We start from the raw sequence: 16,825 nt of genomic DNA on the forward strand, positions 1-16,825 counted from the left end.
AGCTTACTGCTGGCTACAGGCCTTACCCATAACATAAATAGTCGATGAGCACATATTTTGTATATTAAATGTATTACATATTATCTATACTAATAATAGGGGAATATGCAAATTGTCTAGGATGCCATCACAGTAACAGTAATGACCAGCATTGGCTGCCTGGGATGACCAGGCCGGCAGGGGTGTTAGTGAGGGACGACCAAATGACTGAGCTGCAGGCTGCATGGGGCAACCAGGTTGGCAGGGGAGTTAGTGAGGACGACCAAATGACTGAACAGCAGGTTGTGTGGGGTGACCAGGCTGGCGGGGGGGCAGGGGGGGGCGGCACAGTTAGGGGCAACCAGGCCAGCACGGGGGTGGGGTGGGGGGACACTTGGGGATGACCAAGCCGTCAGAGGGGACAGTAAGGGGTGACCAGGCTGGTGGGGGAGGCAGTTAGGGGCGATCAGGCTGGCAGGGGGGGCAGTTAGGGGCCATCAGGCAGGCAGGCTGGTGAGCAGTTAGAAGCCAGTGGTCCCGGATTGTGGGAGGGATGTCCAACTACTGGTTTAGGCCTGATCCCTGAGATTGGCCTAAACCGGCAGTTGGACATCCCTGAGGGGTCCTGGATTGGAGAGGGTGCAGGCTGGGCTGAGAGGGACCCCCCGCCCACCCCCACCATGCACAAATTTTGTGCACCTGGCCTCTAGTATTCTTATAATAAAGTGGCTAGAGAAAATAAAATGGTATTAAAATCATAAGAGAAAATACATTAACAGTGTTTACAGAAAAAATCCACATAAAAGTGCAATTCAAACCCATGTTGTTCAAGAGTCAACTATTATTTTGCTAATTGTGTAGCATTAGGTTTGGGTAAAATTTAAAAGAGCAATAGTAGCAATCCTCCCAACACCTTACTGATGCCATTCTTTCTACTTTTACAGTGGAAAGAGAGAAAACTTCAATGGAAAGTGACAGACTATCTTCCTAGCTATTTAACAGGTTTGCTTTCAGCTTTACAAGCTTCCCCTAGAATTGAAGGGAAAATTAAAAGAGGGAAATGAATCAAAGTCATAGAAAAGAAGATAGCACTTGCTACTCTGTGTTCAAACTGGCCTCAATTCACAGGAGATCTTTAAGCTATTTTTTGTTGAAGTCAGCATTATCCTCCCCCGCCCCCACACTTTAATCACACCCGCTGCCATCAGATGTCTGGTATTTTAAAAATAACATCTACTGTAGAGAGAGATTTATTTCATTATAAATCCAGATGACATGTTAGCTTGGAATTTGGCTTTTTTCCTACCTCAGGCAGAGTTACGCTTATGTAATAATTGTTTGCACTATCAGAGAGTGCTATTGATATGTCATTCAGCTGGTATGTTCAAACTCCAGATGTGGGCTAACTTGCAAATTGTGATCCTGGGTGTGGCTGTTTGATTCACTGTAACGGGCTAATCTGGGCCCTGTTTCACTTAATAGCAACTTTCATGGTAGCAGTGGTGTATGGGGTGGGAGTGGCTGTACTAGAGGTTTCGTAATATTCAGGATTAAATTGAGGCTGTATGTGAGTCTAACAATGGTCCAAACTAAGGATAATTAAAAAATGATTTAGAAGTATACTCTTAAAATTTATTATAAATTACCTTATAAATACATGCTAGGGAGGCCATTTCGTTCTGGCTTTTGTCCCCTACTTGCAGGGCTTAGCCCTCTTCAAATTCAAATGGGGCGCCCTGGCCAGTGTGGCTCAGTTGGTTGGAGCATCATCCCATATACCAAAGGGTGGTGGGTTTGATTCCCGCTCAGGGCACATACCCAGGTTGTAGGTTCAAACCCTGGTCAGGACTGTGTGGAAGGCAATTGATCAATGTTTCTCCCCACCCCCCAAATAAATTTCAAATGGGGCACTTCACACCTGCTCTCAAAGTCTGGGTGCCCCTGTGACCACCACATTTAGTTCCTCTTCCATTTCAACCATCAGGCTCTGATTCCACATCTGCTGGTGCCCTCTTCATCTAAATTAGATCTTCTTTATACTGTCTTCTAAGCTTAGATTACCTCCTTCTTCCCCCAACTTCCCAGAAGTTTGTCTCTTTTCATCTCCCTGTGTTCAAGGCACTGGGTAGAGTTTCTCATAAAGTCTGAATTTTTCTTTCTTGAACAAAGGGGCTTGTGCAGAGGATATGGGACTAGGGTCCTCCTAATATAGGTGGTCCGAAGTCCTTTATTATATGGTGAGTTAGGAACACCATATCTCAGTCAGATAAGAGTGTGAACTTACACATAGCATTTTCAGAAAGCAGGAAATGCCTGTGCCCCACCACCTCTTCATTCAGTGCCTTTTCCTCTCTTTCGGTTCTCCTTCCCAGACAAGGTGTCAGTGTCAAGCAAATGCATGTCAGTCAGGCCAGGAGCCCGGGGCCTTTCTCACATCTTCCCCACACAGACACCTACCTGTCCTAGTTAAGGAGGTTCCTCTCAGCCTGTTAGAAAGCAATCAAAACATCATCTCCTTTCTATACCCCAAGTGTTAAGGGCCAAAAAAACAACTTTAAGAGTATTTGTATTTTAACAATAGACTTTTGGATATAGAAAAATTAACCCCGGAAGGTGACATTTTTCAGCATCATACCAGGCTGGCTAGTAATAGAGGTGTGTGTGTGTGTGTGTGTGTGTGTGTGTGTGTGTGTGTGTGTGTAAACATTTTCCCTTTCACTTCTTTAGTTTAAAAACAAATTAAGTTACACACATTTATTATGCCATCCCCCAATTCTGCTTTACTTGAGGTACTCAATATTGACAGCCTGGGACATATCTTTCCACGTATTTCTCTGTGTTATATAGGAACACCCCACAATTTATCCTAATGATAAACATTCAGCCTGTTTTAAATTTGGGGTCACTGTCAACAGTCCTTCAGCAAACATATCTGAACATACAGTCTTATCTATTGATTCTTTTATTTGTAGGATAGTTTCATAAAAGTAGGATTATTCAAGGTACATGCATTTAATAGATACTTCCAAGTTACTTTCCAGATATATAGCCATTTACTTGTCCACCAAAAACATGTAAAGATGTTTATATCTTCATACCCTTTAATACTGGATTTTATACATTTTATTTCATTTCTGCCACAGACTGTTCGCAGCTGTGATTATTTTAATTTATTTTAATTTCCATTTATGCCATTCCCTTAGGATGCCCCTGTCAGTGGTGAGGGTGTTGTAATGCACCCCGCGAGTAACACACAGGACGCAAAATCAAATCAATGAGTCATTTAATCAATGAAGCCGGCTACTGGGAGAGAGATGCGGCTCCAAATCTCGCAGTGCCGAATGCCCGTAACATCAGGCTTATATAGGCAAATATCACAAAGGTATTGATTACATCTTTAGGTTTGGAATGAGGACCCTGGTTTGCAAAAGCAGTTTGTTACAGAAGCTAAATTGAGCAAGTTAGTTATCTACAAAGATTAATTATAGTTTCAGGTTTTGGGACCACTGAGTCAACAGAAACACATTTTCTGGAGCAATTAAAGCAATTGTGTGTCCTGGTCTGCAGGTGCAAAGGAATGTGTTTTGAAAGACCAGTAAAACCACAATCAATGGGGTATTCAATCGAATGGGATGATTTATATAAGTTCAAAAAATCAAAATAACTTCTCTATTATTTTAGCAAGCAAGTAAGTATAGAAGCCAGAACAGCAGGGTTAAAAATTAAACAGCCGTTTTTACCTGAGGTGATTGCTACCATGCTGCAAGGGTTCTTTCTTAGAGGCTGGTCCTAATGGCAACTTTGCAGCTACCTGCTCTCAGGCCTCCATGGCTATTTTCTCCAGGTAAGAGCTGAAGAAGCAGCTTCAGTGAGTACAATGGATTTTAGTCATAGGAGCTGATGTGCACTGTATGAATTTAAAACTATCAAACAAGATGGATATCATGTAAATGCCACTGGAAAGGTTACAGGGGTGAGGAGGAATGAGTAGGTAATATAAGTGTACAGATGCTGTGGGTGTTCTGGCTTCACCCAGCTCTGCAGTGGTCACCCTGTCAGCGTGTGCCTTGCTCTGCTGTGCTCTCTGCAGGACCTATGGGAGCTCCCTGCAGGAACGGACGACCTTCCAGGGGCTAGCATTTTGGGTTTAGAGAGAGGAGCACATGGAGTGAGTGGAGTGGAGTGGTAAGGACTCCCCAGAGTGAGCAGCTTCCAAACCTTCCTTACACCCTTCCTTTTAAAACCACGTCCATCTTCCCGTGGTGTCTCCCTTTCCTAAGGTTTTCCTGGCTCTTAAGCACCCCTCAACCCTATTTGCTTCAGCTATGGAAACCTCCCAGCCCTTTTTTTAGAAGTGTACCCCCTCTCAATGTCCTTGGCTGCATAGTGAATGAATTTTTCTAAAAGTGACTTTCCAGGTGAGATGTGAGTGGGTACAGTGTATGGGGTTCTTTGTTCAGAGGGGCCTCAAGAGCAAAGGATTAGTCAGCCATGTTGCTCTTGATCAGAAAGGTGATCAGCATCGCGAAGGCCCCAGGGGCCATTAGACTCTACGGTCGGGACAGCTAGGCATGGACCCTTCAAGTGGACAGCTTGTGCCAGGAGGGGTGGCAGAGGAAGCTAAATAAGCTCTTAGAAAATGGATGAAATTCTAAAAGCTGCAGGCTGTGACTTTACTGTGTGGTAAAAACAACTGTTTTGCTGGCTGACGTAACTTCGGTACTGTCGAAGTTATGAAATCTACAAACAGTATTTCAAGAGGAGTTTTCCTGTGAGAGCTGCTTACCAGGTTGCTGCTTTGCTCAAAGGAGGCGGTGTTGAGGTTGAAACAGGAGCAATCCAAGGCCCTCTCACAACAGCATCACCCTAGGGGTCCTGGTGTTATTTAATTTGCAATTTAATAATGTTTTTAATTTAACATCTTAATTTTTACAACTGATGTTGAAAAGTGTAAGCTGACTAAAATATCTGAAGTATTATGGAAAATACCATATAGTAAGGGGAATGGCCGTGAATTGAAGAGTAGATGATGAATCCAGTTACCGATGTTATAAATTTCACTTATGTATCACTCTTATTACTAGATATGAGAAAAGAGACATGCATTACATGGTTCCTCAAAAAGTAAAACTAAAGGGAAATAACATGTAGGGAAGATGAGTTACTATTCCTGAAAAATAATAAAAAGTACACTTAATTCATTGAAATCCTATTAATTTAATGATGTGAAATATTTAATTATCATGTCAGATATATGATTCTGCTTTTATTTGAGTAAAATTAAGAATTTAAGTTTGAATGGTAGAGGTAAAGAAGAAGTGGACCAAAATTTTATACAGCTAATATTTTTCTAATGGAAATAAAATAGACATGCAGATTTTCTTGTTTGTTTTTTTAAAATATATTTTTATTGATTTGGAGAGAGAGAGAGAGAGAGAGAGAGAGAGAGAGAAACATCAATGATGAGAGAGAATCATTGATTGGCTGCCTCCTGCAACGCCCCTTACTGGGGACCACACCTGCAACCCGGGCATGTGCTCTGACCAGGAATTGAACCGTGACTTCCTGGTTCATAGGTCAGTGCTCAACCACTGAGCCACACCAACCTGGCAGCATGCAGATTTTCACAAATAAACAATAAGTAAATGTGACTTTCTACCTCTCCTTCTAGTCAGCACCCTTGATTCTCTGCTCTGCTTTGCTCTGTCTCACTCAGATTCGGATGTCTCTTAGGCCAGAGCTGTGCTATAATCCTGGGGACTTTGTTGTGTATTGTAGCTTTCCTCTGAGGCATAAGATTTCTTTCTTTTTCTCTCTTCCTTCTCATCCAGCATGCTATGAAGCAGGCACCCCAGTGCAATGCATGCTAATACTCTCTTGGGGGTGTTTTTCTCCATACGGCAGTGAATATAATCTGGTTAAATAGCACTGATGTACGAGAGTCTGCCTGACTCAAGTAATTACAGAGTTTATGACTAGAGCAGCATTCAACCCCAAATCAGCTGGATTACTTTTCAGAAATGTTACAGAAATCCATTCTGAAAATGGTGCCCTGCAAATGATGCCTTTTGTATGAAGCACTGGGCACAGAGACTGCTCCTTCTGGGTCCTCATATAACCTCTCATCCACTGATTGGCAAAAATCAATGAGAAGTGATAGCACCTGCTGCAGGCAGGTATTTTGGAGGAAAAGGTTCTAGAGCAGTGGTTCTCAACCTTCCTAATGCCGCGACCCTTTAATACAGTCCCTCATGTTGTGGTGACCCCCAACCATAAAATTATTTTCGTTGCTACTTCATAACTGTAATTTTGCTACTGTTATGAATCGTCATGTAAATATCTGATGTGCAGGATGTATTTTCATTGTTACAAATTGAACATAATTAAAGTATAGTGATTAATCACAAAAACAATATGTAATTATACATGAGTTTTCCGATGGTCTTAGGCGACCCCTGTGAAAGGGTCGTTTGACCCCCAAAGGGGTCGCGACCCACAGGTTGAGAACCGCTGTTCTAGAGGCATACCTCAGAGATACTGTGGGTTTGGATCCAGATCATTGCAATAAAGTGAGTATTGCAATGAAGCAAGTTGTAATCTTTTTGTTGGTAGAGGGTCTTGCCTTCAGTTTGTAAAACAAAACAAAACAGAATGCAACATTTATTAAGCACAGTAAAGTGAAGTACAATGAAACAAGGTATGCCTGCTGAAGGAAATGAGAAATCAATATTACAGAAATAGAAACACCAGAAAATAAGCATATATGTACAACAGTATTTATCACAGTATTGTTTATAATGGCAAAACCTCATAAAGCAAATGCCCATTTGGAGGACAAAGACTGAATAAACTGATATATTCACATCATGGATTTTCTCACTATGTATTGTACATATATAAAATAAAATTTTATGTGTACAAAAGAAATAATAACAAACCACCATATATGCCAGTAAATACAGTGTATATGTTTATGTATCATTAAATAATGAAAATGGAGAAAGGTGTGTTCATATCAGTTACTTAAGAAGTTAGTGTCCAGCAAAAAGAACATTTTTTTAAAATATCATTTACATATTGTTATGTTTCTATGCAGAAAGAGATGTTTTAAAAGATGGTGATCAGGATGTTAATCATATTTATCTTAAGGTGATTTGATTTCAGGTGATTTTCCTTTCTTTCCAGACTTTTCTGAGCCATTTGAATTTATAACAGTGAGCATGTGTTTAAAAAACAACTCAGAAATTAACCAAAACTATTTTCAAGGAAATGAAGAGCTTGTGATATGTAGCCAGAATCTTACTTCTGGGTTCCCCTCAAACTTGGGGTCCAAATAGGATCCTATATAACTAGTATGCGTAGAGCTCACGGGTTATGCTCCTCCTGTGTGTATTCATTTTTTCCATTTATTTATTCATTTATGGTCAACAAATATATATTTAGCATTCATGATTACCACGTACTGCTCTAGGCATTCGGGCTGTAATGGTAGAAATACTAGATGAAGTCCCTGCCCTCCTAAAGCTTATGAATTAGTGGAGGTTGGCACAGATGACTAACTAATTCCCATTATTGTAAGTACTGCAAACAGGAAGTAATCAGCATGATAAATATCCAGAGGGCCTGCTTTGGATTGAAAGTGGTAGTGGTCAAGGAAGGTTTCTTTTGAAGAAGACCTGAAGAACGAGGTAAACTTAGAGAGGATGGGGTGGAAGCCATACGGAACAGTCACGTGAGGGCAAGAGAGCTTTGAAATTTTGGGGCTTCAAGAGAAGGTCCATAGGGGCTGCTACACTATTCACTCTAGGTGACACTGTTCATATTCAAAGTCAGATATTCATTATGATTAAAGAACAGATGGTAGCGAAGGGGAAGCTTTTCTAATTCTCACATGAACCAGTGATTGGGGCAGGCTGGGCTTTTGGCTTTGTCTTAATGAACATTGGGGAAGCAACAGAAGTTTTCAAGAAGGGGACTGATGTTCCTGAGCAGTTTAAAAATAAGCATTTTTTCTGAGGCAAATAATACTGGAGGTCAGGGGAGATTGGGAAAGAAGGTTAGCAGTTTAGTTTTTGACATATTAAGTTTGCAATACTTGTGAGAGTCCTAGGTGGAAATGTTGGGTAGGCATATGGGTATCTGGTTGGTATATGGATATCTGGGTCTAGGGATCAGATAAGAGGTGAGGTGATGCAATAAACATGGAAGCTATTAAAATTTGGGAAAGGTCATACATAGTCTGGGGAGGCTAGGGGAAGATAACATGAGAAGGACTGAGGTTGAGCCCTGATCTAAGAGGAGAAGACAGCAGAAGATGCTGAGAAGTGGCCAAAGTAGCAGCAGGAGAACCAGTAGAGTGTACTCTGGACGTAAGTGTTATGTAAGTTCCTAATGTCCAAAATGGGAAAAAAACCAAGGCCTTGATATGGTTAAGGTCATCTCATAAGGTAAATGTGGGTGCTGCTACCATCAGGCCCTCACTGCCATCCCACATCTCTGATCTCCAGGGCTACGAACTGATGTGCCTTGACTCCGGCTTTTATGTTCATTCAAATAGCCACTTATCAGGGCAAATGAGGGCAACCCACATTTTGCCAGTCGAGTAGCTATATTTTCTGATTTCATTAATTTTATTGCTGATGCAAAGAAGTCAAGCTGTAAACATTTTTAAAGGACTATTAGTTGTTTGGTGTTCACTATACTTCTGAGAAAGTTAGAGAAAGAGTAAACAGATTTGCTCTCAGGAGTTAATAGGACTGCATCCAAGAGAAAAGTTTAAAGGATTTTTATTTTGTATTTTGTAAAGGAAGGATAAGTAAGTCTAACACTCTGAAGAAACATTATTTTGTAGTTGCTCGGTGAGTATTGTGAAACCTTTTGTGACGTCTAGAAATAAGTCTCACTAATTTGTAGTTGCATGATGATCAGTAAAAATAGTTTAAAAATACTTAATGATACATAATATTACAGTTATTTAACACTATGGATGAGGCAGTGTTTGGCACTTTTTATATGTTACCTCATTTAACACAGCAGCCGTGCCAGGTAAATTTTAGTCTATGCAGTGTGTCTAAATGGCAGACCTGAACACATAGCAACATAAAACAACAGACATGTATTATCTCAGTTTCTGGGCACCAGGAATTTGGGAGCAGCTTAGATAGGTATTTCTGGCTCAGGGTCTCATAAAGTTGCAGTCACCTGAAGGCTTGAGTGGGACTAGAGAATCTCCTTTCAAGTTGGCTCACTTGAAAGGGCTGTTGGAAGGGGGCCTCTGTTCCTCAACACTCCAGTTTCTCCGTGGGCCTTCTTGAGTTTCCTTAAGATGTAGTCCACTAGCTTTCCGCAGAACAAATGATTCAAGAGAGATTAAAGTGGAAGTGGTAATGCCTTCTATGACATCGCCTTGGAAGTCTCACTGCCATTTCTAATATATCCTATTGTTTATATGTCAGCCCTGTTCATTATGGGAGAGGTCTACAGGGACGTGAATACCAGGAGGCTGAGATCATTGGCCATCTATCTTGGAGGCTGCTTACCCTCAGGGCCTTAGGATACTGCTTTTCCCACAAGTCTTAACAATTAGCAAAAGTTTATTTTCTCTGTATAAAACTTACATACTCCTATCTGGAAACAAAGAAAGTATAAATGATTCTTATGGTTCCTTCTACCCATATGAGTGTATAAAGTCTATTTGCTGTTGTAAATTTTATCACTTTACTTCAATTAAAGAATTACAGAGTTCTTTATTGGAAAAACGATGATTTTAAATGTTGCAGCCTGTCACTGTTTTCTTGATCATTGTATATATGCTCACGTTTATTTCTTATCTGGGGTAATATTAAAATTTGTTGGCTAATAAATGTTCTACCGTTAGCCATGGTATTTGGATGCTTAAACCTTTATAAGAATAATGTCAGCGGCAAGACTAATTGAAATTGGAGCTTAGCGGAAGTGAACAGATTTTATATTTTATCTTATTTATTTCATCCACATTGAATCAGTGACATTGATTACACTATGAAAGCCAGTAATTTACAAACCCACAAAGTGGAAAATTGATATTTCACAGGATAGAAAATTATCCCCTTACCTTTTGTTTTCTAATGGAAAGATAAGAGGTCACATCTTCTCACTGATCTTAGTGCTTTAAATAAGCTAATAGCATTTCATGCTGATTTTATTTTGAACCAGCAGGAAAATTGCATGGTAAGTAACTCAGTGTTACTCAAATCAACTAATATTAGAGGAAGAATGCAGGATTTAGAAGCTGATTATTCATGAAATGCTGAAATGTTAGTAAAGGGTGTCCCAAAATTCACGCAAGAAGTAATTTTGATAGAAAACACAGGTTTATAATTAAAAATTGTAATTTTTTTTATTGATTCATAAAGTATACAGAATAGGGTTATGTATGGAATAGCATATCTGGTAAATGGCCTCCACGGCTTTGCTGGCACATACACACTCTTTTGTTATTGCCTGAGCAGCCGCATTTTCGAAGAAGAATGGTCCGATAATGCCTCAAAATCCGCACCAGACAGTTGTGGATGCATTTGTTTCTCAACAATCACTCGTGGATTTTCTGAACCCCAAATGTGACAATTTTGTCGATTAACCAAGCCATCAGATGAAAATGAGCCTCATCAAAATTCAGCCACATTTATGCAAAACTGTCATGGAAAATTTCAACAAAAGAGTGCGTATGTGCCAGCAAAGCCATAGAGGCCATTTACCTGATATACTATTTCATACATAACTCTATACTGTATACTTTATGAATCAATAAAAAATTTACAATTTTTATTTTTTATTATTATTATTTTTTTACATATATTTTATTGATTTTTTACAGAGAGGAAGGGAGAGAGATAGAGAGTTAGAAACATCGATGAGAGAGAAACATTGATCAGCTGCCTCCCGCACATCTCCTACTGGGGATGTGCTCGCAACCCAGATACATGCCCTTGACCGGAATTGACCCTGGGACCCTCCAGTCCCCAGGCCGTCGCTCTATCCACTGAGCCAAACCGGTTTTGGCAAAAATTTACAATTTTTAATTATAAACCTGTGTGTTCTATCAAAATTACTTCTTGCGTGAATTTTGGGACATCCTTTAGAATTCTCTGTTTATCTGTCACTATAGTCACCATAATCACCATAATCCTGGGACCTTAGAACATGACACAAAGCAAACGAACCTTTTGTCCAGTTTTCACCAATGTGACTGATGAAGATGCAGGCTCAGAAAGCCTGGGTTTCCTTAAATGTCACTGGGAAATGTACATATAAAATGAGACATGGCATGGGAGATAAATGAAACTGAAATTATTCTCCATGTTATTTTGCTCTTGATATTTGCCCTCTTCTCTCTCTCCCCATCCTGTTACTACTTGAGGGAGACAGAAGAGGAAAAAGGAGAAAGAAGTGTTAGAATTTGCTTCCTGAAAAATACTGTTTCTGCCCACCCACATACATGCACTTCATTATAGGTACTTCCAAAGCCATGTTACACCTGCAAGGCCCGTAATTACAGCTTGCTGGTTTAGATCTTGCCTCACAAGCAACTACGTATTTTCCAAGTTTAGGGTCTAGGCCAGGGGAGGGAAATGTTTTTTCCGCAAGGGCCATCTGGATATTTATAATGTCATTCATGGGCCATACAAAATTATTTTTTATTTTTATTTTTTTAAATATATTTTATTGATTTTTTACAGAGAGGAAGGGAGAGAGATAGAGAGTTAGAAACATCGATGAGAGAGAAACATCGATCAACTGCCTCCTGCACATCTCCCACTGGGGATGTGCCCGCAACCCAGGCACATGCCCTTGACCGGAATCGAACCTGGGACCTTTCAGTCCGCAGGCCGACGCTCTATCCATTGAGCCAAACCGGTTTCGGCCATACAAAATTATTGACTTAAAAATTAGCCTGCTGTATTTGGTTGAACATTTAATGAACTCACCCCTAATGCCTTGGCAGGGCCAGACCAAATGATTTCACAGGCTTTATACGGCCCACGGGCTGGACTATCTCAGTTATCAAGCTCCTTCCTTGTTACACATGTGTCGGTCTCTTATTTTGCCTGCTTTACTCCACTCCCTCCTTCCTACGGAGTTCTTGGCTAGTATTTTGTCTGAGCATTTATTCCATATTCTTACGTTGTCAGTTGGCTCTGATGGGCTATGTGCAGTCACTCGTCTTTTTAATGCCTCTGTGTTCTGTCCTCAACTTTGCAGTGACTTTCAGATCCATCGCTTCCTTCCAAAGCCTTCCCTTCCCCTGCCTTGGCCATGTGTCTTTGGCCCTGTCCTAGATCTGGCTGCCTTCAACTCTTATCCCATCTGCTGCTCCAGCTTTCCTAGTGCCAGCTCCTCTACAGCCACCTTCTGTTGCTGGCTTTTTTACTTGCAGAGATGGGTGAAAGTGGTGAAGGAAGCAGGGAAGTATGGTATACTCTAAAGCAGATGTGACCTCCACGAAGTGGGAGAGTGACCTGAAATTTATTAGAAGAATTAGAATACTATTCCTTGCTCCTCACACTCCAGGCTCTCCCCTTTCTCTTGTCTCTTTGCCCAAATTTCATCAAAGCAGTGGGAATGGAATTTTAAACTTTTAGTTAATGTCATTGTTAGATTGTGCCAGATCATTAGGAATAAGAGACTCCCATTTCCAAAATCTTACTTTTTCTACTTCACATCAGCTATGCTGGATCTGGATCCCCCATGGACTAAAGCAGGATTTGGCTCACTTTCCTTTCTGAGACCTCCAATTACCTTACCCTCATGTTCTTTGGAAAATTTTCCCACATCATTTTCCCTTTTAGACTGCATAATTACAGTTACTGGAACAGAGAGAGTAGGATAATAAAGTGCATGAGCATTCCCTGTATGTTCACTGGATTAATTATGGTATAACATGATGGATTATTGCTGAGTGTCTCTCCCAAGCTGCTCTGACACTGTGTATTGACAATGGAGAGATAGTAAACATTCAGCTTGTTGATCAAAGGCAGTTGCCATCAGTAGATGTACCTACAAAATTGAGTATACAAAAAAACACACACCAATTCTGATCATTCTTATGAAGTAATATCAAGCTTCAAGCTCTTATTTATTTATGTACGTAGGTATTCATGAAGCAACTTCTGGATATAAAACTGGTGCACATGACAGTCAACAGAATTTTTCAGATAAGGTTCTTCTCAGGCTTCCTAATTTACAGTATTTTTTTAAAATTAAATCTTTATTGTTCAGATTATTACTCTAATTTACAGTATTTTAAGGGAGAAATGGTCCCTCTGGGCTAAATGCAATATGAATGGTGCAGAAAATATGGACCCTACCTTCAAAGATTACATGAGCAGTTTAATACAGGAAGGGCCTCTCAGTGAGATGGACAGTGAACTACTCCACTCAGATAAGAACGGCTTGTTTGGATGAAGATCTAAGGGGAGGGTGCTTAATGATAGAGTTAGATAACTTAATTCCTCTTTTTCTCTGGAAGCTTTCTCCAAACACCTATTGAGGAGGAAATGAAACCTGTGGTTATTAAAGTGTTTCAGCACTGTCAGTTCGTTGGGGCTAATATCCTAAGCCATAGCTTTTTAGAGAACAATATATGTGCCAGGGAGGTTAATAGACTGAATGTGAGAGATCAGAGAGCAAGGTATATTGTGAAGCTATGAAAATCGAGTTGGTTTTTATGGAAAAATTTTTAGTCAAAGAAAGGAGTGTCAGCAACTTCAGACTCTGTGTTTCTTCCTTTTTACCTTATGCATCTGTGTGTTTCTGGCTGTGTACTAGGTATGTTAAGAGATGTGAGAGATTGAGCTAATTTCAGGGGCTTTATGACTTCCACGAGAAAGCCCCAGTGGCTAAGGTTACTGGGATCTTTTTGTCTTGATTGTGCTACACATTTTGTCTTTGGGGATACCATTGTCGCTAAACATAACGTGCATTTGTTGTAGACTCACCTAAAATCCTTTGTGTGGTCTCCCGGGAGCTGACGGGAAGAGGCTATTGTTGAAGTCTCTTAATTTTTCTTAGGTATTACAAAAGTGAATCCTGTTAATATTTTATCTAAATTATTCATTGGGAACAAGTATTCTAAAGAGAAATCATCAGAGGTTAGATTGGGAATATATATTTCATAAGCTTCTTTTCATTCAAAGTAACTATGTAAAATTCACCATGAATTTTAATAAGCTTACTACATAGCTTCTTCCTGCTAATTCAGTTCTTGCTTTAATTTGAATCTCCTGTATCATTTCAGAAAAACCTCTGGAATCAAATTGATTGTAACTAAAATAACATAATTTTCTCATGCTAATAGTGATCAGCTTAAACAGTTGGGCAGGTATTAGTCTCTTCACAAGTTGCAGCAGATTGACACTTTATTAGTGAGGAAGAGGCTCAAATGTTTAGACTAAGAGGAAGAGAAAATTGTATTGAAAACTGCTAGGCACAGCTCTCTGGCTACAAGCTGGTTCCGGCCCCCCATTCCTGTTGATGGCCATAATTCTGATACCAGTGGCAAAAAAGCTCTACTTACTAGCTAACCAGTGCTTGATTCTCTGGCTAGTTGAGAAATTTACCTGCATATATTAAAAATAGATTTAAAAAATCAGAATAAGATAGAATCTTTTTAAAAAAATATATTTTACTGATTTTTTACAGAGAGGAAGGGAGAGGGATAGAGATTTAGAAACATCAATGAGAGAGAAACATGGATCAACTGCCTCCAACACACTCCCCACTGGGGATGTGCCCGCAACCAAGGTACATGCCCTTGACCGGAATCGAACCTGGGACCCTTGAGTCTGTAGGCCAACGCTCTATCCGCTGAGCCAAACCGGTTAGGGCAAGATAGAATCTCTTAAAGAACTATTTAAACTTTCCTTTGGAAGTATGAACGTTGAAACTCAACTTTTAATGTTGGTGCCCCCTACTCCCAGGTTCACGGAACTTAATTAACAGGAAGATTTTTGTAACTCTCTAACCACCATTTGCCTTCTCGACACTGCTTTTTATTCCCTTCTTGTCTTTCCTTCCCTCTCTCTCTCTTAAGAAGGAAGTTCCTTTTGAGGCTTTTGCTTGGGCTGCAGACTTAAGCATTCAGAGGAAAAGATGGATTTGTCTTTTAGGTTTATAGGTTCATTCCATTCCATTAGGATGCTGAAACTTTGGGTATTAAGTGTGGGGGCATCCAGAAATCATATCTTAAAGGGTATTGTTTGATGTTGAGAAGTTTGGATTTGCCTTTTCTTAATGGCAGTAGAGAACTATTGAATGCTTTTGCTAAACTGAGTAAGTTACTTTTGTGCCTCTATACTTCTTTAAAATGAATTTAATTCATCAATCTCACACTTTTTTGTTTTCTGGCAGTTTTTTAAAAACCAAATCAGTGTCACAATGAACTGCATCTGAATCATTTACTTTAGCTTTTGTGTTTACATATCTATCTAGTTTATAGCACATATTATTTATGGGCCTGGGCTACCTTTTTGTTAAATAAAACATCGACCTGTTTGTATTTTTTAACCCAAAAGGTTGAATTTATTTTTGTAGTAGTAGTGGTGTTGATTTCCATTGCAAACACGGATGTTCCCTTAACACACATTAAGACCGCATCACACGCTATAGTATTACAAAAAGGAAGGTGAACTGTTTTCAAAGGCAATAAATAGCTTTAACAACAAAGGATGTAAACACCTCATGAAACAAAAAAATCTCTAGTCATATGAATGACTATTTATATTTATTTATTATAAATATTTATTTATTTATTTTAACAGGATCCTGAATATTTATTATAAGTATTTATTTATTTACTAGAGGCCCGGTGCACAAAAATTTGTGCATTCGGGGGGAATGGGGGCGTCCCTCAGCCCGGCCTGTGCCCTCTAGCAGTCTGGGACCCCTAGGGAGATAACGACCTGCTGGCTTAGGCCTGTTCCTGGGTGGCAGAGGGCAGGCCCAATCCCTAGGTGCAGCCCCTGGTCGGGCTCAGAGCAGGGCCAATTGGGGGGTTGGGGCACCACCCCCTGTCACACTCAAGGCAGGGTCGATGGGGAGATTGCGGCGCGACCCCCTGTCACGCACAGAGCAGGGCCAATCCGGGGGTTGGGGCACTACCCCTGTCACACACAGAGCAGGGCCCATCAGGGGGTTGGGGAGCTCCCTCCTGTCTTGCACAGAGCAGGGCCCATCAGGGGGTTGAGGAGCTCCCCCCGTCACTCACAGAGTAGGGCCGGTAGGGGAGTTGGGGCGCCGCCCTCTCACCCACAGAGCAGGGCCGATCAGGGGATTGGGGCACCGCCACTGTCACACTCAGGGCAGGGCTGATGGGGAGGTTATGGCTCTACCCCATCACACACAGAGCAGGGCCCGTGGGGGGGTGGGGGGGGTTGGGGCACCACCCTCTATCACCCACAGAGCAGGGCCGATCAGGGGGTTGGGGCGCCGCCACTCTCACACTCAGGGCAGGGCCGATGGGGAGATTATGGCTCTACCCCGTCACACACAGAGCTGATCCGGGTGCCGGGAGGCCTCGCGGCTCCGCTGATCCTGGTGCTGGGAGGCATATTACCCTTTTACTATATAGGGTAGAGGCCTGGTACACAGTTGGGTGCCGGCTGGTTTGCCCTGAAGGGTGTCCTGGATCAGGGTGGGGGTCCCCACTGGGGTGCCTGGCCAGCCTGGATCAGGGGATGATGGCTGTTTTGAGCTGGTCACACATCCTTCAGGGTGGGGGTCCCCACTGGGGTGCCTGGCAAGTCTGGGTGAGGGGCTGAGGGCTGTTTTAAGGCTGGGGGTGACTGAACTCCCAAATGCTCCTTTTTTC

At 41.2% G+C, this 16,825-nt stretch overlaps 1 protein-coding gene and 1 pseudogene across 1 annotated transcript in view; both read left to right on the top strand.

The window, feature by feature from the left end:
* The window catches only part of GPR176 (G protein-coupled receptor 176), a 98,570-nt gene that overhangs the window by 68,399 nt on the left and 13,346 nt on the right, over window positions 1-16,825 (top strand). The window lies entirely within an intron of this gene.
* On the top strand, window positions 4,224-4,974 carry LOC132220124 (2-iminobutanoate/2-iminopropanoate deaminase-like; annotated as a pseudogene).

Source organism: Myotis daubentonii, chromosome 1 (assembly GCF_963259705.1).
Source record: "Myotis daubentonii chromosome 1, mMyoDau2.1, whole genome shotgun sequence".
NCBI classification, from domain to species: Eukaryota; Metazoa; Chordata; class Mammalia; order Chiroptera; family Vespertilionidae; genus Myotis; species Myotis daubentonii.